General features: G+C 44.8%; 1 protein-coding gene across 1 annotated transcript in view; it reads right to left on the bottom strand.

Moving 5' to 3' along the window:
* LOC112234966 (E3 ubiquitin-protein ligase HECW2) overlaps positions 1–5,266 on the bottom strand; it is a 66,801-nt gene extending 61,535 nt beyond the window's left edge. Inside the window, exon 1 of the mRNA XM_042315215.1 lies at positions 4,607–5,266. The gene's annotated coding sequence lies outside the window, so the exon portion shown is untranslated. The remainder of the gene's footprint in view (positions 1–4,606) is intronic.
* Positions 5,267–26,498: the final 21,232 nt, after the last annotated feature.

The following is a 26,498-nucleotide window of genomic DNA, read 5'->3' as shown; positions in this document are numbered from 1 at the left end:
TTCAGTCTCTCGGTCCCAGCTTTGATGCACCTGTATTGACCTCGCCTTCTGGATGATTGCGGGGTGAACAGGCAGTGGCTCGGGTGGTTGTTGTCCTTGATGATCTTTATAGCCTTCCTGTAACATCGGGTGGTGTAGGTGTCCTGGAGGGCAGGTAGTTTGCCCCCGGTGATGCGTTGTGCAGACCTCACTACCCTCTGGAGAGCCTTACGGTTGTGGGCGGAGCAGTTGCCGTACCAGGCGGTGATACAGCCCACCAGGATGCTCTCGATTGTGCATCTGTAGAAGTTTGTGAGTGCTTTTGGTGACAAGCCGAATTTCTTCAGCCTCCTGAGGTTGAAGAGGCGCTGCTGCGCCTTCTTCACGATGCTGTCTGTGTGGGTGGACCAATTCAGTTTGTCTGTGATGTGTATGCCGAGGAACATAAAACTTGCTACCCTCTCCACTACTGTTCCATCGATGTGGATAGGGGGGTGTTCCCTCTGCTGTTTCCTGAAGTCCACAATCTCCTTAGTTTTGTTGACGTTGAGTGTGAGGTTATTTTCCTGACACCACACTCCGAGGGCCCTCACCTCCTCCCTGTAGGCCGTCTCGTCGTTGTTGGTAATCAAGCCTACCACTGTTGTGTCGTCCGCAAACTTGATGATTGAGTTGGAGGCGTGCGTGGCCACGCAGTCGTGGGTGAACAGGGAGTACAGGAGAGGGCTCAGAACGCACTCTTGTGCAGCCCCAGTGTTGAGGATCAGCGGGGTGGAGATGTTGTTGCCTACCCTCACCACCTGGGGGCGGCCCGTCAGGAAGTCCAGTACCCAGTTGCACAGGGCGGGGTCGAGACCCAGGGTCTCGAGCTTGATGACGAGCTTGGAGGGTACTATGGTGTTAAATGCCGAGCTGTAGTCGATGAACAGCATTCTCACATAGGTATTCCTCTTGTCCAGATGGGTTAGGGCAGTGTGCAGTGTGGTTGAGATTGCATCGTCTGTGGACCTATTTGGGCGGTAAGCAAATTGGAGTGGGTCTAGGGTGTCAGGTAGGGTGGAGGTGATATGGTCCTTGACTAGTCTCTCAAAGCACTTCATGATGACGGAAGTGAGTGCTACGGGGCGGTAGTCGTTTAGCTCAGTTACCTTAGCTTTCTTGGGAACAGGAACAATGGTGGCCCTCTTGAAGCATGTGGGAACAGCAGACTGGGATAGGGATTGATTGAATATGTCTGTAAACACACCAGCCAGCTGGTCTGCGCATGCTCTGAGGGCGCGGCTGGGGATGCCGTCTGGGCCTGCAGCCTTGCGAGGGTTAACACGTTTAAATGTTTTACTCACCTCGGCTCCAGTGAAGGAGAGGCCGCATGTTTTGGTTGCAGGCCGTGTCAGTGGCACTGTATTGTCCTCAAAGCGGGCAAAAAAGTTATTTAGTCTGCCTGGGAGCAAGACATCCTGGTCCGTGACGGGGCTGGTTTTCTTTTTGTAATCCGTGATTGACTGTAGATCCTGCCACATACCTCGTGTCTGAGCCGTTGAATTGAGATTCTACTTTGTCTCTATACTGACGCTTAGCTTGCTTGATTGCCTTGCGGAGGGAATAGCTACACTGTTTGTATTCGGTCATGTTTCCGGTCACCTTGCCCTGATTAAAAGCAGTGGTTCGCGCTTTCAGTTTCACGCGAATGCTGCCATCAATCCACGGTTTATGGTTTGGGAATGTTTTAATCGTTGTATGGGAACGACATCTTCCACGCACATTCTAATGAACTCGCACACCGAATCAGCGTATTCGTCAATGTTGTTGTCTGACGCAATACGAAACATATCCCAGTCCACGTGATGGAAGCAGTCTTGGAGTGTGGAATCAGATTGGTCGGCCCAGCATTGGACAGACCTCAGCGTGGGAGCTTCTTGTGACAGGCAAAATGAGAAAAAAAATCCAGAAAATCACATTGTAGGATTTTTAATGAATTTATTTGGAAATTATGGTGGAAAATAAGTATTTGGTCAATAACAAAAGTTTCTCTCAATACTTTGTTATATGCCCTTTGTTGGCAATGACAGAGGTCAAACATTTTCTGTAAGTCTTCACAAGGCTTTCACACACTGTTGCTGGTATTTTGGCTCATTCCTCCATGCAGATCTCCTCTAGAGCAGTGATGTTTTGGGGCTGTTGCTGGGCAACACAGACTTTCAACTCCCTCCAAAGATTTTCTATGGGTTTGAGATCTGGAGACTGGCTAGGCCACGCCAGGACCTTGAAATGCTTCTTACGAAGCTACTCCTTCGTTGCCCGGGCGGTGTGTTTGGGATCATTGTCATGCTGAAAAGACCCAGCCACGTTTAATCTTCAATGCCCTTGCTGATGGAAGGAGGTTTTCACTCAAAATCTCACAATACATGGCCCCATTCATTCTTTCCTTTACAAGGATCAGTCGTCCTGGTCCCTTTGCAGAAAAACAGCCCCAAAGCATGATGTTTCCACCCCCATGCTTCACAGTAGGTATGGTGTTCTTTGGATGCAACTCAGCATTCTTTGTCCTCCAAACACAACTTTACCAAAAAGTTATATTTTGGTTTCATCTGACCATATGACATTCTCCCAATCTTCTTCTGGATCATCCAAATGCTCTCTAGCAAACTTCAGACGGGCCTGGACATGTACTGGCTTAAGCAGGGGGACACGTCTGGCACTGCAGGATTTGAGTCCCTGGCGGCGTAGTGTGTTACTGATGGTAGGCTTTGTTACTTTGGTCCCAGCTCTCTGCAGGTCATTCACTATGTCCCTCCGTGTGGTTCTGGTATTTTTGCTCACCGTTCTTGTGATCATTTTGACCCCACGGTGTGAGATCTTGCGTGGGGCCCCAGATCGAGGGAGATTATCAGTGGTCTTGTATGTCTTCTATTTCCTAATAATTGCTCCCACAGTTGATTTCTTCAAACCAAGCTGCTTACCTATTGCAGATTCAGTCTTCCCGGCCTGGTGCAGGTCTACAATTTTGTTTCTGGTGTCCTTTGACAGCTCTTTGGTCTTGGCCATAGTGGAGTTTGGAGTGTGGCTGTTTGAGGTTGTGGACAGGTGTCTTTTATACTGATAACAAGTTCAAACAGGTGCCATTAATACAGGTAACGAGTGGAGGACAGAGGAGCCTCTTAAAGAAGAAGTTACAGGTCTGTGAGAGCCAGAAATCTTGCTTGTTAGTTGGTGACCAAATACTTAGTTTATTGGCCAAATACTTATTTTCCACTATAATTTGCAAATAAATTCATTAAAAATCCTACAATGTGATTTTCTGGATTTTTTTTCTCTCATTTTGTCTGTCATAGTTGAAGTGTGCCTATGATGAAAATTACAGGCCTCTCATCTTTTTAAGTGGGAGAACTTGCACAATTGGTGGCTGACTAAATACTTTTTTGCCCCACTGTATATTACAGGGTATTGCATTGAGGGCTATGGATGGGGTAGAGCGCAAAGTGCTGCTGGATATGTACGACACATTCCCTCTCCAAAACTACACATATTTGATTAGTAGTGCCCCTACTGGGTATTTCCCACCCCACATTAGCTGAGACAGGTAGAAAAGTTCACTACAAGACAATAAGTATCCCATATACCGTGTATTGCATTGCAGTGAATGGCGTGGGAGTAGTAAGGAGTCACCAGTGCTCTGTATTAAACCGGTTGCCAGCACAAGAGACCATTTAAGTTTCAGAGTAATTCTGTATGGAGTAATTCCAAATAACACATTTGTATTTCATTGAAAGTGTGTTTATTTTAATATTGCCTACACAACAGCTTTCAACCACAGGAGGTTGGTGGCTCCTTAATTGGGGAGGACAGGTTCGTGGTAATGGCTAGAGCGAAATAAGGGGAACTGCATCAAATAAAACATGGTTTCCATGCGTTTGATGCCATTCTATTTGCACTGTTCGAGCCATTATTTTGAGCCGCCCCTCCCCTCAGCAGCCTCCATTGCAAATACCAGTATTTGTGTAAACTTTCAAAAGAAATGCAGGTATAAATACAGTATTAAACTTCAACAAATTATCCATTTATTTTGTCAAATGAGGTTGCAGTGTTGTGAATAAGTTGTACTGCACTAGAGTCCAGCCCCCCCAATTAAAAAAATATATATATCGATATTCCCAAAGTTCAGCATGTCTTTGCAGGGGGACTCTTATTTTGAATATAAAAATACCCGATCGTGCTGCAGGCATACTATCCTGCTGCTAGGAACACGGTAATGCAAGTACTACCGACATCGATTAATTTGCATGTCAATATGTTTCTGTGGTGCGTCGAGCCCACAGGCTCATTGCCTTGCACACAATCCTGAATAGGGACTGTACTGAACAGTATGCTACCAATACTTGCTATTGGGTTACTCTGGGATTTCCCTACGTCATTTCTTAATGCACATCTCATTAATAAGACGCAGGCTTTAAATCAATCACTTTCACTTCATTGAAAGTGATCAAGACATGCACACATGACGCTTATACCAATGTAGTGGTTTGACTATAAACATATTTAAATTCCTTTTGTTGAATGGTGACAATGAACGATAATAAAATATAATATTCTGACCACGGGTGAATCGGGTAGCCTACCCATGACTTACCTTTTGCGCAGAGGTACGAGATAACGGACCCACAAAAATAAGCGTGAGCACAGCCTTTATCCGCAGTTATGGTGTTGATATCACGATGAATTAATTCGTCTCCGTTTTGTGCAGTCTCGGATTTATGGACGGGCGGGGTACCGCTTTAGGGGGCCCAAGTCCACCGCAGGGGTGTAGAAGTACCCTGGGTTTGAGTCACGTACAGCGTCGGCATCACTCCATCGGTTGGCAGCACCTTTGGTGTGAAATTTTCGGGTTGCGGAGGCAGGTCGGCCTTTTTGTAGCAAAATGTCACCGTGTCTAAAGGTGCGCGCTAGCAACACCATTCTCCTTAATTATTACAACTACACGGTTCGTTTTGTCTCCTTTTCAACGTATCCCCCATATTTGCTTCTTCATCGCAATGCGCCTTCTACACCCTCACGAATAAGGTCCTCCCTATCATCTTCTCTGGCAGCAGATTCTCAAATCCGAACGCCCTGTCCCGCAAGCAATGCAGGTTTGGAGCCAAACCTACCGAGTAAGATGGCGAATGTAGCCAACTTAATTATCGCAGTTTGGTTATGAGTCCTTTTTCTAACATTTTTTGAAATTATGCATAATATACCTGATGCGTGAGCCGTTCCTCCTCACTGTTGATATGGTTTCATTATATTATGGGGGAGAGCACAACGTGGGCGGTGACTTAAAAGGGAGAGACCAGCGTTTCCCAAACTCGGTCCTCGGGACCCCAAACGGTGCACCTTTTGGTTATTGCCCTAACACTACACAGCTGATTCAAATTATCAAAGCTTGATGACTAGTTGAGTATTTGAATTAACTGTGTAGTACTAAGGCAAAAACAAAACGAGTTTGGGAAACCCTGGGATAGACCCATCCTGCAAGAATGTGTGTGTGTGTGATATTTTATAATTCATTGACGTGGTTTAGGTTAATATCCCATCCATTGTGGGCTCTGCCTGCCATGTAGCTAATGGTTTATAGCCAGCAATCCCATCCAGAAAAGCAATATTTTGAAATATATATGGTGGAAGGGCAAATTGTTTTTTTAAAGGTGACAGGCTAAAGTCTCCATGTAAACCATAACACTTAATAATAATGCTAATTTAGGCTTCATTAAAGGGGCAACCTGGGTTCTAACAATAACAACGTGGCAACTGATTTTGTAAATAGCTGAGGGATGTGGCTGGAGAAATGTAATCACACTCAAACCCATGGACAGAGCTATGCATACAGGGACTAACCATGCATGAAATCAAGATGATAGCCTAAAAGCATGGTTAAAACTATAATGTTTGTTTACATTTACATTATTTACCAACAAAGGTGTAAAACAAGCTCATATTTTGGGTACTGATTGGGTATGACAGTTGACCTAAGCTCATGAAGCATCTATGGGTTATATTCTTCAATAATCAATGGATACAGTGGCTTGCGAAAGTATTCACCCCCTTGGCATTTTTCCTGTTTTGTTTTCTTACAACCTGGCTTTGTATAATTTAATGTACACAACATGTCTACCACTTTGAAGATGCAACATATTTTCTGGGGGGAAACAAACAAGAAATAAGACAAAAAAACAGAAAACTTGATCACACATAACCATTCACCTCCCCAAAGTCAATACTTTGTATAGCCACCTTTTGCAGCAATTACAGCTACAAGTCCCTTGGGGTATGTCTCTATAAGCTCGGCACATCTAGACACTGGGATTGTTGCCCATTCTTCGAGGCAAAACTGCTCCAGCTCCATCAAGTTGGATGGGTTCTGCTGGTGTACAGCAATATATAAGTCATTCCACAGATTCTCAATTGGATTGAGGTCTGGGCTTTGACTAGGCCATTCCAAGACATTTAAATGTTTCCCCTTCAACCACTCGAGTGTTGCTTTAGCAGTATGCTTAGGGTCAGTGTCCTGCTGGAAGGTGAAACTCCGTTCCAGATTCAAATCTCTGGAAGACTGAAACCGGTTTCCCTCAATAATTTCCCTGTATTTAGCGCCATCCAGCATTCCTTCAGTTCTGATCAGTTTCCCAGTCCATGCCGATGAAAAACATCCCCACAGCATGATACTGCCACCACCATGCTTCACTGTGGGGATGGTGTTCTAGGGATGACCAGAGTACCTTCTTCTTTTTTCTGGCCACTTTTCCACAAAGCCCAGCTCTGTGGAGTGTACAGCTTAAAGTGGTCCTATGGATAGATACTCAAATCTCCGCTGTGGAGCTTTGTAGCTCATTCAGGGTTATCTTTTGTCTCTTTGTTGCCTCTCTGATTAATGCCCTCCTTGCTTGGTCCATGAGTTTTGGTGGGCGGCCGTCTCTTGTCAGGTTTGTTGTGGTGCCATATTCTTTCCATTTTTTAAGAATGGATTTAATGGTGCTCCGTGGGATGTTCAAAGTTTAGGATGTTTTTTTATAACTGTAACGTTCTGGGTGTCGTGAGTGGGAAGTCAGGAGCAGGAAACAGAGTTCAATATAGTGCTCTTTTAATGCACACACGGTGAACAACGGCCACCCCACGAAACACTGGGTGCTCAAAACAAATGCCCCAGACACGGGGGATGAAAACTGTCCAGCAAACTCCACGAACATAAAGCAACACGTTCGTCTACACCAAACACAAAGGTTACAATAATTAATCCCGCACTAAGAAACGGGCGGGCCGGCTGACTAATAAAGCCCAACTAATTACAACAAACTCAAAACAGGTGTAACCAATAAACACATAAGGAGGGGGTGGAAAGAATCAGTGGCAGCTAGTAGGCCAGCCGACGACCGCCGAGCGCCACCCGAATGGGAAGGGGAACCACCTTCGGTCGGAGTCGTGACAATAACCCATCACTCATCACTCATTCATATATCAAATCAAATGTATTTGTCACATACACATGGTTAGCAGATGTTAATGCGAGTGTAGCGAAGTGCTTGTGCATCTAGTTCCGACAATGCAGTAATAACCAACGAGTAATCTAACCTAACAATTCCAAAACTACTACCTTAAGCACACAAGTGTAAAGGGATAAAGAATATGTACACATTCTAACTTCCTAGGAAACTATGCAGTATTTTTTTTTTTATGTGTTATTTCTTACATTGGTACCCCAGGTAATCTTAGGTTTCCTTACATACAGTTGGGAAGAACTACTGAACATAAGAGCAACGTCAACTCACCATCAGTACGACCAGGAATATGACTTTCCCGAAGCGGATCCTGTGTTCTGCCAGTTCAGAGATGAACGTACTTTCGTGCGAAAAGTGCAAATCAATCCCAGAACAACAGCAAAGGACCTTGTGAAGATGCTGGAGGAAACAGGTACAAAAGCATCTATATCCACAGTAAAACAAGTCCTATATGGACATAACCTGAAAGGCCGCTTAGCAAGGAAGAAGCCACTGCTCCAAAACTGTCATAAAAAAGCCAGAATACGGTTTGCAACTGCACATGGGGACAAAGATCGTACTTTTTGGAGAAATGTTCTCTGGTCTGAAGAAACAATAATAGAACTGTTTGGCCATAATGTCCATCGTTATGTTTGGAGGAAAAAGGGTGAGGTTTGCAAGCCAAAGAACACCATCCCAACCGTGAAGCACGGGGGTGGCAGCATCATGTTGTGCGGGTGCTTTGATGCAGGAGGGACTGGTGCACTTCACAAAACAGATGGCATCATGAGGAATGAAAATTCTGTGGATATATTGAAACAACATCTCAAGACATCAGTCAGGAAGTTAAAGCTTGGTCGCAAATGGGTCTTCCAAATGGACAATGACCCCAAGCATACTTCCAAAGTTGTGGAAAAATGGCTTAAGGACAACAAATTCAAGGTATTGGAGTGGCCATCACAAATCCCTGACCTCAATCCTATAGAGAATTGGTGGGCAGAACTGAAAAAGTGTGTGCGAGCAAGGATGCCTACAAACCTGACTCAGTTACACCAGCTCTGTTTGAAGGAATTGTCCAAAATTCACCCAACTTATTGTGGGAAGCTTGTGGAAGGCTACCCAAAACGTTTGACCCAAGTTAAACAATTTAAAGGCAATGCTACCAAATACTAACTGAGTGTATGTACACTTCTGACCCACTGGGAATGTGATGAAAGAAATAAAACCTGAAATAAATCATTCTCTCTACTATTATTCTGACATTTCACATTCTTAAAATAAAGTGGTGATCCTAACTGACCTAAGACAGATAATTTTTACTCAGATTAAATGTCAGGAATTGTGGTAAACTGAGTTTAAATGTATTTGGCTAAGGTGTATGTAGACTTCTGACTTCAACTGTAGATGGATAGGTAGATATTAAAAGTATTATTTACCTCAAATCTGTAATCCTCCAAGAAGCTAGCCAGAAACTCCAAGAAGCTAGCCTGAAACTAGCCAGAAGCTAGCCCAGAAGCTAATCCAGAAGCTAGTTCAGAAGCTAGTTAGCTCCTTTACTGGTAAATCGTTAGTATTCAGCTAACCACGGTTTGTGGTCATCAGCTATCCTTTAGCTCGAAAATCTATCGCCAGTTCTGTACGGCCTAGCGCGGCTCGGAACGGAACATACCGGACCAATTTTTCTCTCCATGTCCCTGGATTTCGACTGCTCTCTGGACATTCATACCCGGATCTCACAGCTAGCTAGCTGCTATCCGTGTGACTATCGGCCTTCGTCGATTCCGGAGCAAACATCAATTATTCCGGAGCTAGCCAGCTCCGTCAATCACTCCTGAGTTCCATCAATCACTCCTAGGCTGCAGTCACCTATCCGGACCCGTTTTACTGCCTACGCGGAGCCCCACCGGGCCTTCACAACTGGACTGCCGACGTTATCTACCCGAAGGAGATCCGGCTGGCTCCTCCGTCGCGACGTTACCTGAACGCCCATCTGCGGCCTGCTAACCGTTAGCTGTCTTACCGGCTGCTATCTGAATAGACAATCGGACAATTTATTTATTTTTATTATTATTATGTTTTCTTCTTGGGCCTCTATAACTATATCTATTGTTTTTATTTTTGTTGTTGTTGTGTGATTTGGATTAATCCCCTCTACCACACGGAACCCCACTAATCTACTGACGGAAAGCAAGAGGTGGCTAACAACAGACCTCCATCCTATGCTAGCTTGCTACCGATGGCCTGGCTAGCTGTCTAAATCACCAACCAACCTCTCCACTCACTGGACCCTTTTGATCACTCGACTAAGCATGCCTCTCCTTAATGTCAATATGTCTTGTCCATTGCTGTTCTGGTTAGTGTTTATTGGCTTATTTCACTGTAGAGCCTCTAGTCCTGCTCACTATACCTTATCCAACCTATTAGTTCCACCACCCACACATGCAATGACATCTCCTGGTTTCAATGATGTTTCTAGAGACTATCTCTCTCTTCATCACTCAATACCTAGGTTTACCTCCACTGTATTCACATCCTACCATACATTTGTCTGTACATTATACCTTGATGCTATTTTATCGCCCCCAGAAACCTCCTTTTACTCTATGTTCCAGACGTTCTAGACGACCAATTCTCATAGCTTTTAGCCGTACCCTTATTCTACTCCTCCTATGTTCCTCTGGCGATGTAGAGGTGAATCCAGGCCCTGCAGTGCCTAGCTCCACTCCTATTCCCCAGGCGCTCTCTTTTGATGACTTCTGTGACCGTAATAGCCTTGGTTTCATGCATGTTAACATTAGAAGCCTCCTCCCTAAGTTTGTTCTATTCACTGCTTTAGCATACTCAGCCAACCCGGATGTTCTAGCTGTGTCTGAATCCTGGCTTAGGAAGACCACCAAAAATTCAGAAATTTTAATTCCAAACTACAACATTTTCAGACAAGATAGAACTGCCAAAGGGGGCGGTGTTGCAATCTACTGCAAAGATAGCCTGCAGAGTTCTGTCCTACTATCCAGGTCTGTACCCAAACAATTTGAACTTCTACTTTTAAAAATCCACTCTCTCTAAAAACAAGTCTCTCACCGTTGCCACCTGCTATAGACCACCCTCTGCCCCCAGCTGTGCTCTGGACACCATATGTGAACTGATTGCCCCCATCTATCTTCAGAGTTCGTGCTGCTAGGTGACCTAAACTGGAACATGCTTAACACCCCAGCCATCCTACAATCTAAACTTGATGCCCTCAATCTCACACAAATTATCAATGAACCTACCAGGTACCTCCCCAAAGCCTTAAACACGGGCACCCTCATAGATATCATCCTAACCAACTTCCCCTCTAAATACACCTCTGCAGGACATTCAACACCATAGTACCCTCCAAGCTCGTCATCAAGCTCGAGACCCTGGGTCTCGACCCCGCCCTGTGCAACTGGGTACTGGACTTCCTGACGGGCCGCCCCCAGGTGGTGAGGGTAGGCAACAACATCTCCTCCCCGCTGATCCTCAACACTGGGGCCCCACAAGGGTGCGTTCTGAGCCCTCTCCTGTACTCCCTGTTCACCCACGACTGCGTGGCCATGCACGCCTCCAACTCAATCATCAAGTTTGCGGACGACACAACAGTGGTAGGCTTGATTACCAACAACGACGAGACGGCCTACAGGGAGGAGGTGAGGGCCCTCGGAGTATGGTGTCAGGAAAATAACCTCACACTCAACGTCAACAAAACTAAGGAGATGATTGTGGACTTCAGGAAACAGCAGAGGGAACACCCCCCCATCCACATCGATGGAACAGTAGTGGAGAGGGTAGCAAGTTTTAAGTTCCTCGGCATACACATCACAGACAAACTGAATTGGTCCACTCACACAGACAGCATCGTGAGGAAGGCGCAGCAGCGCCTCTTCAACCTCAGGAGGCTGAAGAAATTCGGCTTGTCACCAAAAGCACTCACAAACTTCTACAGATGCACAATCGAGAGCATCCTGGCGGGCTGTATCACCGCCTGGTATGGCAACTGCACCGCCCTCAACCGTAAGGCTCTCCAGAGGGTAGTGAGGTCTGCACAACGCATCACCGGGGGCAAACTACCTGCCCTCCAGGACACCTACACCACCCGATGCTACAGGAAGGCCATAAAGATCATCAAGGACATCAACCACCCGAGCCACTGCCTGTTCACCCCGCTGCCATCCAGAAGGCGAGGTCAGTACAGGTGCATCAAAGCTGGGACCGAGAGACTGAAAAACAGCTTCTATCTCAAGGCCATCAGACTGTTAAACAGCCACCACTAACATTGAGTGGCTACTGCCAACACACTGTCAATGACACTGACTCTACTCCAGCCACTTTAATCATGGGAATCGATGGGAAATGATGTAAATATATCACTAGCCACTTTAAACAATGCTACCTTATATAATGTTACTTACCCTACATTGTTCATCTCATATGCATACGTTGATACTGTACTCTATATCATCGACTGCATCCTTATGTAATACATGTATCACTAGCCACTTTAACTATGCCACTTGGTTTACATACTTATCTCATATGTATATACTGTACTCGATATCATCTACTGTATCTTGCCTATGCTGCTCTGTACCATCACTCATTCATATATCCTTATGTACATATTCTTTATCCCCTTACACTGTGTATGACAGTAGTTTTTTTGGAATTGTTAGTTAGATTACTTGCTCGTTATTACTGCATTGTCAGAACTAGAAGCACAAGCATTTCGCTACACTCGCATTAACATCTGCTAACCATGTGTATGTGACAAATAAAATTTGATTTGATTTGATTTGATTTGCTGTCTTCAACCAAAATCTCAGCGATCACTGCCTCATTGCCTGCATCCGTAATGGGTCAGCGGTCAAACGACCTCCACTCATCACTGTAAAACGCTCCCTGAAACACTTCTGCGAGCAGGCCTTTCTAATCGACCTGGCCGGGGTATCCTGGAAGGATATTGATCTCATCCCGTCAGTAGAGGATGCCTGGATATTTTTTTAAATGCCTTCCTAACCATCTTAAATAAACATGCCCCATTCAAGAAATTTAGAACCAGGAACAGATATAGCCCTTGGTTCTCCCCAGACCTGACTGCCCTTAACCAACACAAAAACATCCTATGGCGTTCTGCATTAGCATCGAACAGCCCCCGTGATATGCAGCTGTTCAGGGAAGCTAGAAACCATTATACACAGGCAGTTAGAAAAGCCAAGGCTAGCTTTTTCAAGCAGAAATTTGCTTCCTGCAACACTAACTCAAAAAGTTCTGGGACACTGTAAAGTCCATGGAGAATAAGAACACCTCCTCCCAGCTGCCCACTGCACTGAAGATAGGAAACACTGTCACCAATGATAAATCCACCATAATTGAGAATTTCAATAAGCATTTTTCTACGGCTGGCCATGCTTTCCACCTGGCTACTCCTACCCCGGACAACAGCACTGCACCCCCAACAGCAACTCGCCCAAGCCTTCCCCATTTCTCCTTCTCCCAAATCCATTCAGCTGATGTTCTGAAAGAGCTGCAAAATCTGGACCCCTACAAATCAGCCGGGCTAGACAATCTGGACCCTTTCTTTCTAAAATTATCTGCCGAAATTGTTGCCACCCCTATTACTAGCCTGTTCAACCTCTCTTTCGTGTCGTCTGAGATTCCCAAAGATTGGAAAGCAGCTGCGGTCATCCCCCTCTTCAAAGGGGGACACTCTTGACCCAAACTGCTACAGACCTATATCTATCCTACCGTGCCTTTCTAAGGTCTTCGAAAGCCAAGTCAACAAACAGATTACTGACCATTTCGAATCTCACCATACCTTCTCTGCTATGCAATCTGGTTTCAGAGCTGGTCATGGGTGCACCTCAGCCACGCTCAAGGTCCTAAACGATATCTTAACCGCCATCGATAAGAAACATTACTGTGCAGCCGTATTCATTGATCTGGCCAAGGCTTTCGACTCTGTCAATCACCACATCCTCATCGGCAGACTCGACAGCCTTGGTTTCTCAAATAATTGCCTCGCCTGGTTCACCAACTACTTCTCTGATAGAGTTCAGTGTGTCAAATCGGAGGGTCTGCTGTCCGGACTTCTGGCAGTCTCTATGGGGGTGCCACAGGGTTCAATTCTTGGACCGACTCTCTTCTCTGTATACATCAATGAGGTCGCTCTTGCTGCTGGTGAGTCCCTGATCCACCTCTACGCAGACGACACCATTCTGTATACTTCCGGCCCTTCTTTGGACACTGTGTTAACAACCCTCCAGGCAAGCTTCAATGCCATACAACTCTCCTTCCGTGGCCTCCAATTGCTCTTAAATACAAGTAAAACTAAATGCATGCTCTTCAACCGATCGCTACCTGCACCTACCAGCCTGTCCAACATCACTACTCTGGACGGCTCTGGCTTAGAATACGTGGACAACTACAAATACTTAGGTGTCCGGTTAGACTGTAAACTCTCCTTCCAGACCCATATCAAACATCTCCAATCCAAAGTTAAATCTAGAATTGGCTTCCTATTTCGCAACAAAGCATCCTTCACTCATGCTGCCAAACATACCCTTGTAAAACTGACCATCCTACCAGTCCTCGACTTTGGCGATGTCATTTACAAAATAGGCTCCAATACCCTACTCAACAAATTGGATGCAGTCTATCACAGTGCAATCTGTTTTATCACCAAAGCCCCATATACTACCCACCATTGCGACCTGTACGCTCTCGTTGGCTGGCCCTCGCTTCATACTCGTCGCCAAACCCACTGGCTCCATGTCATCTACAAGACCCTGCTAGGTAAAGTCCCCCTTATCTCAGCTCGCTGGTCACAATAGCATCTCCCACCTGTAGCACACGCTCCAGCAGGTATATCTCTCTAGTCACCCCCAAAACCAATTCTTTCTTTGGCCGCCTCTCCTTCCAGTTCTCTGCTGCCAATGACTGGAACGAACTACAAAAATCTCTGAAACTGGAAACACTTATCTCCCTCACTAGCTTTAAGCACCAACTGTCAGAGCAGCTCACAGATTACTGCACCTGTACATAGCCCACCTATAATTTAGCCCAAACAACTACCTCTTTCCCAACTGTATTTAATTTTAATTTATTTATTTATTTTGCTCCTTTGCACCCCATTATTTTTATTTCTACTTTGCACATTCTTCCATTGCAAAACTACCATTCCAGTGTTTTACTTGCTATATTGTATTTACTTTGCCACCATGGCCTTTTTTGCCTTTACCTCCCTTCTCACCTCATTTGCTCACATTGTATATAGACTTGTTTATACTGTATTATTGACTGTATGTTTGTTTTACTCCATGTGTAACTCTGTGTCGTTGTATCTGTCGAACTGCTTTGCTTTATCTTGGCCAGGTCGCAATTGTAAATGAGAACTTGTTCTCAACTTGCCTACCTGGTTAAATAAAGGTAAAATAAAATAAATAAATAAAATATACACCAAAAAAAGATGTGTGTGTATATACACTACTATTAAAAAGTTTGGGGTCACTTAGAAATGTCCTTGTTTTTGAAAGAAAATGCATTTTTTGTCCATTAAAATAACATAAAATTGATCAGAAATACAGTGTAGACATGGTTAATGTTGTAAATGACTATTGTAGCTGGAGACGGGAGATGTTTATGGAATATCTACATAGGCGTACAGAGGCCAATTATCAGCACCCAAAACTCCTGTGTTCCAAGTGTATTATTTTAAAAGGCTAATCGATCATTATAAAACCCTTTTTCAATTATGTTTGCACAGCTGAAAACTGTTGTCCTGATTAAAGAAGCAATAAAACTGGCCTTCTTTAGACTAGTTGAGTATCTAGAGCATCAGCATTTGTGGGTTCGATTACAGGCTCAAAATGGCCAGAAACAAAGCCCTTTCTTCTGAAACTCGTCAGTCTATTCTTGTTCTGAGAAATGAAGGCTATTCCGTGCGAGAAATTGCTAAGCAACTGACGATCTGGTACAACGCTGTGTACTAATCCATTCACAGAACAGCGCAAACCGGCTCTAACCAGAATAGAACAATGAGTGGGAGACCCTGGTGCACAACTGAGCAAGAGGACAAGTACATTAGTGTCTAGTTTGAGAAAGACACCTCACAAGTCCTCAACTTGCAGCTTCATTAAATAGTACCCGCAAAACAACAGTCTCAACGTCAACAATGAAGAGGCGACTCCGGGATGCTAGCCTTCTTGGCAGAGTTCCTCTGAAAAAGCCATATTTCAGACTGGCCAATATAAGAAAAGATTTACATGGGCAAAAGAACACAGACACTGGACAGTGGAACTGTGCCTAGAAGGCCAACATCCCGGAGTCGCCTCTTCATTGTTGACGTTGAGACTGTTGTTTTGCGGGTACTATTTAATGAAGCTGCAAGTTGAGGACTTGTGAGGTGTCTTTCTCAAACTAGATACTCTAATGTACAAAACACTCCAAGGCCCTTTTCTCAAAAGTTAATCAACTTTCACAGCAGAATTATTTTCCCATTGTTCCTCAAAAATGCAGCGTATGATATACCATTTTGTACTTAAAAAAAAAAAATCAAATTTAGCTACAAGTGACCAAATCCAGGTGGTGAGTCACATTTGTTTATATCAAATGAATTCCCATAATTTAATTTAATAATTTAACATTAGTGAACTCTGTAGTTAGTCTGTCAGGCAATAAAGCAAGAGTGGGTTGGAAAGAGAGTGTGTGGAATAGGAGGTGTGTTACTGTATCACACTATTTATTATTAGGAAGAGAGTATGTGTATGGTTGAGAAAAAGAGAGGAAGGAAGAGAAAGAGTGTGAGAGGGAGATTATGTTCCTGACCGCAGTTGTATCCTATTTGTTGCTCCTCTCCCTCTGTTCTTCTTGGTCAGTGAAAGTGAGGGAAGTGATGTTGAGAGTCAGGGCTCAGCAGAAAAAGGCAGGGAGGAAGATGAGTTATGGTGATTAGATGAGAGAGATTTGGAGCAAGGAGGGAGGAGTGGAGTGAGGCGAGAGTGGAGGGAGAGAAGAAGAGGAGAGTGAAGGAGGGATGACTGGAGGTGGAGAGGAGAGTAACAGGGAGAGGAGGAGAAGGGAGAGTAATAAGCAAAGGGAGAGGAGGAGGCAGAGGGAGTGGAGGAGGGAGAGGAGGAAGCGGAGGAAGAGCACACCCGAGTATGTCTGCCCCAAGTCCCACCATTCGCCCTTGTACCACACAGCCTGGGCCTAAAGTGAAAGTGGCAGGGGTTTTGGAGTTGTTTTTGTAAGTGGTAGGAATTTATCTGTTCCAGAGCTTGTAATAGATTACAAGAAGAAAATTGGAGGTGTTGACCATCTTGCCCAATTGAGGAGCTATTACAATGTTGGACGCTCAGGCAGAAAATGGTATGTGTTTTGGGGGATGCTCAACATTCATCAATGCGTACATTGTGTGGGGGACCCTGCAAAGGCCCCTTCCCAGAAACCGCAGGCGCTGGTCCCTGAAGGCATTCAAAATTCAGCTTGTGCATTCACTTTGTGATATGGCTACAGTGGCAGGAAGGGGAGTGTGGCACCAGGGTGTGTGGACCGAGTAACTAATTTGTGTGGTGTTGCATCCGGAGTGGACGCAGGGCAAAGAGTGGGAGATGTGTAGAAACCTCCTTTGGGTGCTCTACGTGTTCTGTGGCACTTTGCAGGATAGGGCTGTGCTTCCAGAAGTTCCATGACATGTTGTAGACTAAATGCAAACTCTAAAGTGACCGTGTGAAATATGAATTTGTCCTACAAACATTTTATTGTCTCTGAACAGTTGTTGTATTTTGTATCTTCTCTCTTTATCTGTCTCTATCTAATACTTGATGCATTCACTGAATTATTGTCAGTGTAGGCTACTATATGTACATTGTGTGTAAGGCCTGGCCTGTGCTAAATCTAATAGAGAGAGGTTACCTAAATAGTTGTTTGCATTTTTACGTTGTTACAGAAGTAAGAATCGTTGTCAATCAAATAACCTACTTTGTGTGGGTTTTGAAATACTTTCTGGATATTGTTCTCTGGTCCCATAGTATAAATGTATTTATTTATATGTAAATATTATTTATAAGTATAATGAGTGAGTAATTTATTCAAATTTACTACAATTGAATTACTCTAGGGTTTTTTGTTGTGTTAGTTGCTTTTTGATAGTGAGTGTATTTACACAATGGAAGACAACATTTGTGTTATTCCTATTGACATGAATGTGGTATCATATTAAAGAAGAGGTTGTGCTTTGTAAAGTTAAGTTAACTTGAAATTGGCATTTGTTCTTTGTTTTAGAGCTATTTCTGTTTGTTTGAAATGTGTGAGAAAATTAGTTTTATTAGAACACACAACACTCTGTGTGGAGAAAAAAAGGTACAGCACACCAACATCAAAACCTCTTCCCAACTGTAAAGTATAGTGGAGGGGCCTGGACAGCTTGCTATCATCGACGGAAAAATGAATTCCCAAGTTTATGAAGACATTTTGCAGGAGAATGTTAGGCTATCTGTCCGCCAATTGAAGCTCAACAGAAGTTGGGTGATGCAACAGGACAACGACCCAAAACACAGAAGTAAATCAACAACAGAATGGCTTCAACAGAAGAAAATACGCCTTCTGGAGTGGCCCAGTCAGAGTCCTGACCTCAACCCGATTGAGATGCTATGGGATTACCTCGAGAGCAGACATCCCAAGAATATTGCTAAACTGAAACAGTTTTGTAAAGAGGAATGTTCAAAAATTCCTCCTGACCGTTGTGCAGGTCTGATCCGCAACTACAGAACATGTTTAGTTGAGGTTATTGTTGCCAAAGGAGGGTCAACCAGTTATTAATTCCAAGGGTTCACATACTTTTCCCACCCTGCACTGTTAATGTTTACGTGGTGTGTTCAATAAAGACATGAACACGTATAATTATTTGTGTGTTATTAGTTTAAGCAGACTGTGTTTGTCTATTGTTGTGACCTAGATGAAGATCAGATAAAATTCTATGACCAATTTATTTTGAAATCCAGGTATATCCAAAGGGTTCACATAATTTTTCTTGCCACTGTATAACAGTAGTGTATGGTCCAACAATGAGACAATTATTAGAGACTGTTGGAGGGTAATATACTGGACTGGTCTGCCTTGTTGTTCAATGGAGTCTAATGAAACCCGTCTTTCAGGAGTGGGCACCAGAAAAGAAAAGCAAAAAAGGGAAGAAAGAGTCACAGCAAGCCACAATAGAGGTGAGCATGTCTCTATCTATCTTCATGACCTCATGCTACAGTACAACCTTATTTCAGTGATGCTAAATATTTGGAGTCATTCAGTACTCATACACCATCTCATTATGATGAATCATAATTTCCTAATTATTATTATTATTATTGACTGGTTTGGTAATTGTTTGTAGATAGTGTTGTGTATCTGTGTGTGTGTGTGTGTGTGTGTACATAAGGATATGGAACGGAGTGCTGGGTAGGCATGATGTAGGCCAGGTCAATGAGAATGACATGAGACTGCTAACTCTATGTGCCGAGCATGATCTCATCGTCACTAACACCTTGTTCCAGCAGAACAACAAATATAAAACGTAATAGATTCACCATTGACACTAATTCCATCCTGCTGACACTTGCCATGAGGGGTGCTGAATGCTGGACAGATCACCGTATGATACTGGCTAAACTAGTCCCCCCTAACGCCTGCAGAACACTGTGCCCGGCTTGAGAAAGCTGCAGTAAGGGACGAGTTCCATCGATCTCTCGCTAAAAGGCTGAGGGAGATTGAGGCTATTCTGAGCACAGAGGATCCCATTGACCGGAAGTGGGCATCTATTAGCTCAGTGATTTATCAGGCAGCGGCCCACTCCATTGGCTACAGAGGTAGGAAACATCAGGACTGGTTCGATGAGAACTCAGACACCATCACAACCTTACTGGACTATATGCATAAAGCACACAGGGCTACTCTCAACAGCCCCATATCTACTACTCTCCGCCAGCAATGGTGTGCATCACGCAAGGAAATGTATGCAGACAAAGACAACATGCTCAATTTCTACAACTTAGCTAAAACTATCTTTGGCCCTAGAAGTCGCTCCATCACCCCCCTGAAAACAGCTGATGGTCTGACTCTCTTGAAGGACCAAAACCAGATCCTGCTGGGCTGACCACTTTGAAGCACTACTCAATCAGCGCTCACCTAAAGACCACTCCATTCTGTAAGAACTGCATGACCGTCCACCCATTCAAGACCTCAACCATTTGACAACCTTCCAAGAGGTGTTATCAGCTATCCATTCCCTCAAGAACAACAAGACTCGTGGCACTGACAGCATCCCGGCAGAGCTACTTAAGAAGAGAGGTTAATCCTGCGCCAGATCGCTCCACCAGTACATCACAGAGGTTTGGGACCAAGAGATCGTCCCCAAACAGTGGCAGGATGCAAACATTGTCACCATCTATAAGAGCAAGGGTGACAAGTCCATCTGCGAAAACAGCAGGGGGACATCCCTTCTGGCTGTTGCCGGCAAGGTCCTAGCCAAGGTGATGCTACACAGGCTGGCTAACAACATCACAGAGGAACTGCTGCCAGGGTCACAATGCAGCTTCAGAAAGAACAGGAGAAGTGCCGTGAACAACATCAGGACCTTTTCATGGCCTTTCTCAACCTCTCCAAGGCCTTCCACACTGTGAGCACGGAACTACTATGGGGCATTATACTCAAATTTGTCTGTCAACATCCAACATCTTTGCCAGTTCCATGATGGGATGATGGCACGGGTGGCCATACGAGGGCAGGAGTCAGTGTCGTTTGGAGTAAGCATCGGTGTGAGGCAGGGGTATGTGCTGGCACATGTACTCTTTAACATCTCCCTCCTATGTGTCACACAGCTTCTCCATAAGGAGTTTGAGGACAGCAGTGGGGTTGTGGTGGACTTCAGGCTGGATGGAAACCTATACAACCTATACAACATCAGGAGGTTCCAAGCAACCACCAAGGTTTCGAGGGAGCGTGTTCTTGAGCTGCAGTGTGCAGTTGACTGTGCTCTTGTGGCCCACACTCAAGATGACCTTAGCAGGATGGGACTGTCTATCAACACCACCAAGACAGAGGTGGCCTGCCAATGGAGATCCAGCCTTCCACCCTCCATGCTTGTCTTCACCATTTAACACAAATCACTGGCAATAGTCCCGTTATTCAAATAACTTGGCAGCATCCTCTCGGAAGATTGCGGCATCGACCTCAAAATTAATAGCTGGCGCAAGCAAGCATCAGCTGCCTTTGGGAAAAAGACGCATTGTCTTGCAAAACAGTGATCTCCACCTCCAGACCAAAGTCTGCATCACCATACAGCTGTGAAGCCTGGGTCACTTACAGTCGCCACAACAAGCAGCACAAGCGATTACACATAAGATGCCTGCAGCACATCCTGGGAATCACCTGGTACGACCGTGTGACCCATACAGAAACACTTGCTAAGACCAACTGCAAGAGTATGGAGGACATGGTCACCCAACACCAATGGCGCTGGCTTGGGCATGTCATTAGAATGTATCAGGAGCGCTTGCTGCGGAAGATCCTGCATGGCCATCTACACCTTGGCCGGTGGTCTGCAGGGAGGCAGATGAAGATGTCATGATGTGACTACCATTAACGTGATGTCATTTCCTCATATCAGTCTCATTTTGAAAGTCGTTGACCTTGTAAATCTGCATGAACCCTAGACTAAGTCATGAATAAGCGATATTGGCTTAATTACTATTTCAAATCAAATCAAATCAAATGTTATTTGTCACATACACATGGTTAGCAGATGTTAATGCGAGTGTAGCGAAATTCTTGTGCTTCTAGTTCCGACAATGCAGTAATAATCCAACAAGTAATCTAACTAACAATTTAAAAAATAAAATAAAAACTACTGTCTTATACACAGTGTAAGGGGATAAAGAATATGTACATAAAGATATATGAATGAGTGATGGTACAGAGCAGCTTAGGCAAGATACAGTAGATGGTATCGAGTACAGTATATACATATGAGATGAGTATGTAAACAAAGTGGCATAGTTAAAGTGGCTAGTGATACATGTATTACATAAGGATGCAGTAGATGATATAGAGTACAGTATATACGTAAACATATGAGATGAATAATGTAGGGTATGTAAACATTATATTAGGTAGCATTGTTTAAAGTGGCTAGTGATATATTTTACATAATTTCCCATCAAATCCCATTATTAAAGTGGCTGGAGTTGAGTCAGTGTGTTGGCAGCAGCCTCTCAATGTTAGTGGTGGCTGTTTAACAGTCTGATGGCCTTGAGATAGAAGCTGTTTTTCAGTCTCTCGGTCCCAGCTTTGATGCACCTATACTGACCTCGCCTTCTGGATGATAGCGGGGTGAACAGGCAGTGGCTCGGGTGGTTGTTGTCCTTGATGATCTTTATGGCCTTCCTGTAACATCGGGTGGTGTAGGTGTCCTGGAGGGCAGGTAGTTTGCCCCGGTGATGCGTTGTGCAGACCTCACTACCCTCTGGAGAGCCTTACGGTTGTGGGCGGAGCAGTTGCCATACCAGGCGGTCATACAGCCCGCCAGGATGCTCTCGATTGTGCATCTGTAGAAGTTTGTGAGTGCTTTTGGTGACAAGCCGAATTTCTTCAGCCTCCTGAGGTTGAAGAGGCGCTGCTGTGCCTTCTTCACGATGCTGTCTGTGTGAGTGGACCAATTCAGTTTGTCTGTGATGTGTATGCCGAGGAACTTAAAACTTACTACCCTCTCCACTACTGTTCCATCGATGTGGATAGGGGGGTGTTCCCTCTGCTATTTCCTGAAGTCCACAATCATCTCCTTAGTTTTGTTGACGTTGAGTGTGAGGTTATTTTCCTGACACCACACTCCAAGGGCCCTCACCTCCTCCCTGTAGGCCGTCTCGTCGTTGTTGGTAATCAAGCCTACCACTGTTGTGTCGTCCGCAAACTTGATGATTGAGTTGGAGGCGTGCGTGGCCACGCAGTCGTGGGTGAACAGGGAGTACAGGAGAGGGCTCAGAACGCACCCTTGTGGGGCCCCAGTGTTGAGGATCAGCGGGGTGGAGATGTTGTTGCCTACCCTCACCACCTGGGGCGGCCCGTCAGGAAGTCCAGTACCCAGTTGCACAGGGCGGGGTCGAGACCCAGGGTCTCGAGCTTGATGACGAGCTTGGAGGGTACTATGGTGTTGAATACCGAGCTGTAGTCGATGAACAGCATTCTCACATAGGTATTCCTCTTGTCCAGATGGGTTAGGGCAGTGTGCAGTGTGGTTGAGATTGCATCGTCTGTGGACCTATTTGGGCGGTAAGCAAATTGGAGTGGGTCTAGGGTGTCAGGTAGGGTGGAGGTGATATGGTCCTTGACTAGTCTCTCAAAGCACTTCATAATGACGGAAGTGAGTGCTACGGGGTGGTAGTTGTTTAGCTCAGTTACCTTAGCTTTCTTGGGAACAGGAACAATGGTGGCCCTCTTGAAGCATGTGGGAACAGCAGACTGGTATAGGGATTGATTGAATATGTCCGTGAACACACCGGCCAGCTGGTCTGCGCATGCTCTGAGGGCGCGGCTGGGGATGCCGTCTGGGCCTGCAGCCTTGCGAGGGTTAACACGTTTAAATGTTTTACTCACCTCGGCTGCAGTGAAGGAGAGTCCGCATGTTTTCGTTGCAGGCCGTGTCAGTGGCACTGTATTGTCCTCAAAGCGGGCAAAAAAGTTATTTAGTCTGCCTGGGAGCAAGACATCCTGGTCCGTGACTGGGCTGGTTTTCTTCTTGTAGTCCGTGATTGACTGTAGACCCTGCCACATACTTCTTGCGTCTGAGCCGTTGAATTGAGATTCTACTTTGTCTCTATACTGACGCTTAGCTTGTTTGATAGCCTTGCGGAGGGAATAGCTGCACTGTTTGTATTCGGTCATGTTACCAGTCACCTTGCCCTGATTAAAAGCAGTGGTTTGCGCTTTCAGTTTCATGCGAATGCTGCCATCAATCCACGGTTTCTGGTTAGGGAATGTTTTAATCGTTGCTATGGGAACGACATCTTCAACGCACGTTCTAATGAACTCGCACACCGAATCAGCGTATTCGTCAATGTTGTTATCTGATGCAATACGAAACACATCCCAGTCCACGTGATGGAAGCAGTCTTGGAGTGTGGAATCAGCTTGGTCGGACCAGCGTTGGACAGACCTCAGCGTGGGAGCTTCTTGTTTTAGTTTCTGTCTGTAGGCAGGGATCAGCAAAATGGAGTCGTGGTCAGCTTTTCCGAAAGGAGGGCGGGGCAGGGCCTTATATGCGTCGCGGAAGTTAGAGTAACAATGATCCAAGGTTTTTTCAGCCCTAGTTGCGCAATCGATATGCTGATACAATTTAGGGAGTCTTGTTTTCAGATTAGCCTTGTTAAAATCCCCAGCTACAATGAATGCAGCCTCAGGATGTAGAGATTCCAGTTTGCAAAGAGTCAAATAAAGTTAGTTCAGAGCCATCGATGTGTCTGCTTGGGGGGGAATATATACGGCTGTGATTATAATCGAAGAGAATTCTCTTGGTAGATAATGCGGTCGACATTTGATTGTGAGGAATTCTAAATCAGGTGAACAGAAGGATTTGACTTCCTGTATATTTCTGTGATCACACCACGTCTCGTTAGCCATAAGGCATACGCCCCCGCCCCTCTTCTTACCAGAAAGATGATTGTTTCTGTCGGCGCGATGCGTGGAGAAACCCACTGGCTGCACCGCCTCCGATAGCGTCTCTCCAGTGAGCCATGTTTCCGTGAAGCAAAGAACGTTACAGTCTCTGATGTCCCTCTGGAATGCTACCCTTGCTCGGATTTCATCAACCTTGTTGTCAAGAGACTGGACATTGGCGAGAAGAATGCTAGGGAGTGGTGCACGATGTGCCCGTCTCCGGAGTCTGACCAGAAGACCGCCTCGTTTCCCTCTTTTACGGAGTCGTTGTTTTGGGTCGCCGGCTGGGATCCATTCTGTTGTCCTGGTTGAAAGTCAGAACACAGGATCCGCTTCGCGAAAATCATATTCTTGGTCGTACTGATGGTGAGTTGACGCTGATCTTATATTCAGTAGTTCTTCTCGACTGTATGTAATGAAACCTAAGATGACCTGGGGTACTAATGTAAGAAATAACACGTAAAAAAACTAAAAACTGCATAGTTTCCTAGGAACGCGAAGCGAGGCGGCCATCTCTGTCGGCGCCGGAAGTAAGTTGTAACCAATTTAAATAATCACACAGAAATACATACACATACCCAGTATAGATTATCGATTACTAACATAATGCATATGAAAAATCCCTAGTGTGCTAACCCGATATGATGGCTTGTTACACAATGAAAAGGGGGTGGGGAAAAGTAAAGAATGGGAGAGACAAATAGAGTGGACTTATCGTACATACATGTACATGTGTAAGCTATGGTCATGGGAATAGATCATTTGCACATGAAAGACCACTCATTCAGAAAATAAACACAACACATGTTTATGCGTAGATGTCTTTCTCTGTTGTCTCTCTGATGAACTCGATGTTCTATGGGTGTTATCAAGGGATGCGAGACTCTGGTTGTGTAAGTCTCTGGTTGTCCAAAAGAGGTCACAATGTCCTTTGTAGTTGTAGTAGGCTTCTTTGTCTCAGAGTGATTGTTAGACTAGATACTCCAGATGTTAGAATGGATCCTTCAGAGGTACCTATAGTGGTGAAAGGGATCTATTTTTCCCCTCTCGTCTTCGGTTGAGTTTCCAAGACTACCAGTACTTAAACAGCTGTGAATGTTCCGGTGTAGTCTTTATCTTCTTCACTCAAGAGTTTCAGAGGGTTTTACCATTTTCTGGTCTTGTAGTTTTAACCATTTCCAGCTGTGTAGCCACCGCTCCACGCAGTCTGGTATGTAGAGATTTAACCATTGGTAACCTATTCAACTCGCCCTGCACCTAGACTGGTCTCAATGGTTGATTATTCAATGTACAGCTAGGACCACTTTACACACCGGCAGCAACCCAGCATGTTTTGGTCTAATGTAAACTTCGTCACAAGTCTTTTTATGCTTGGGTAAATAGGGGGCGTTCCATCATGTTGACACAAAGTCTGTGCTCACGTGGGCATGGTTACTGACTTGGCAAAAGTTTACATGAAAAACATTTATCACATTTAGAAGGCTAAAATCATATTTTATCTTCACAAAAGTATTCTTATACGTAGATCATCTAAATGTTCTAAATAAATGATTATCTGATCTATACATTGTGAAGCTTTTAAAGTTACAATGTTATTTAGTTATACCATCCTTAATGATATCACAAAATAATAAACTTTTGACAGGTTTATTGTTTGGACCCCCACCAACCATTCCAAATGTTTGGATTTCAAAACTAATATTTCAATGTCCAATCTTTTCATGTTAAAGTTTTTAGCAAGTCTCTCTGTAACACTCAGACATTCCATTCTCAATACTGCAGAGCCAAACAAGAGTTTCTGCCAGGTATTTACGATCCGGTTGATGAGTCATAAAACCGGGCCAACTCCCCCAGGAGAGAGAGAGTTTGGCTATCTGTCAGCCATTGGCCTAGCTGATGGGTCCTTTTGGAGAGAGAGTCGTGACAAAGCGCTACAAGGACCATCTGAAAACGTTGCTGTAGAAGTGCAACATCAAACCCACAGACCTGGAGGACGCTGCTGTCGACCTGGCGGTAGCTCTGCCAGGGCGGTGTACATTGGTGGGAGGAGGAGAGGAGCACAAAGAAACAGCAAAAACAGCTCAGGAGACATACAACCGTGCCTGCCCCACACTAACACCTATTACACATGCCCCACCTGCAATCAAATCTGTGGATCTCGTATTGGACTCAACAGTCACCAAAGAAGTCACCGCTAACGCAAAGATGGAAGTCATCATTGCATACGATGGACTACCATAACGTAACGTGTGTGCGTGTGTGTGTGTGTGGATGGATGCATTCACAGACACAGCG

This window comes from Oncorhynchus tshawytscha, linkage group LG03, assembly GCF_018296145.1.
Source record: "Oncorhynchus tshawytscha isolate Ot180627B linkage group LG03, Otsh_v2.0, whole genome shotgun sequence".
NCBI lineage: Eukaryota > Metazoa > Chordata > Actinopteri > Salmoniformes > Salmonidae > Oncorhynchus > Oncorhynchus tshawytscha.
The sequence above is the reverse complement of the archived record's forward strand: the minus strand, read 5'-3'. Positions and strand labels throughout refer to the sequence as shown.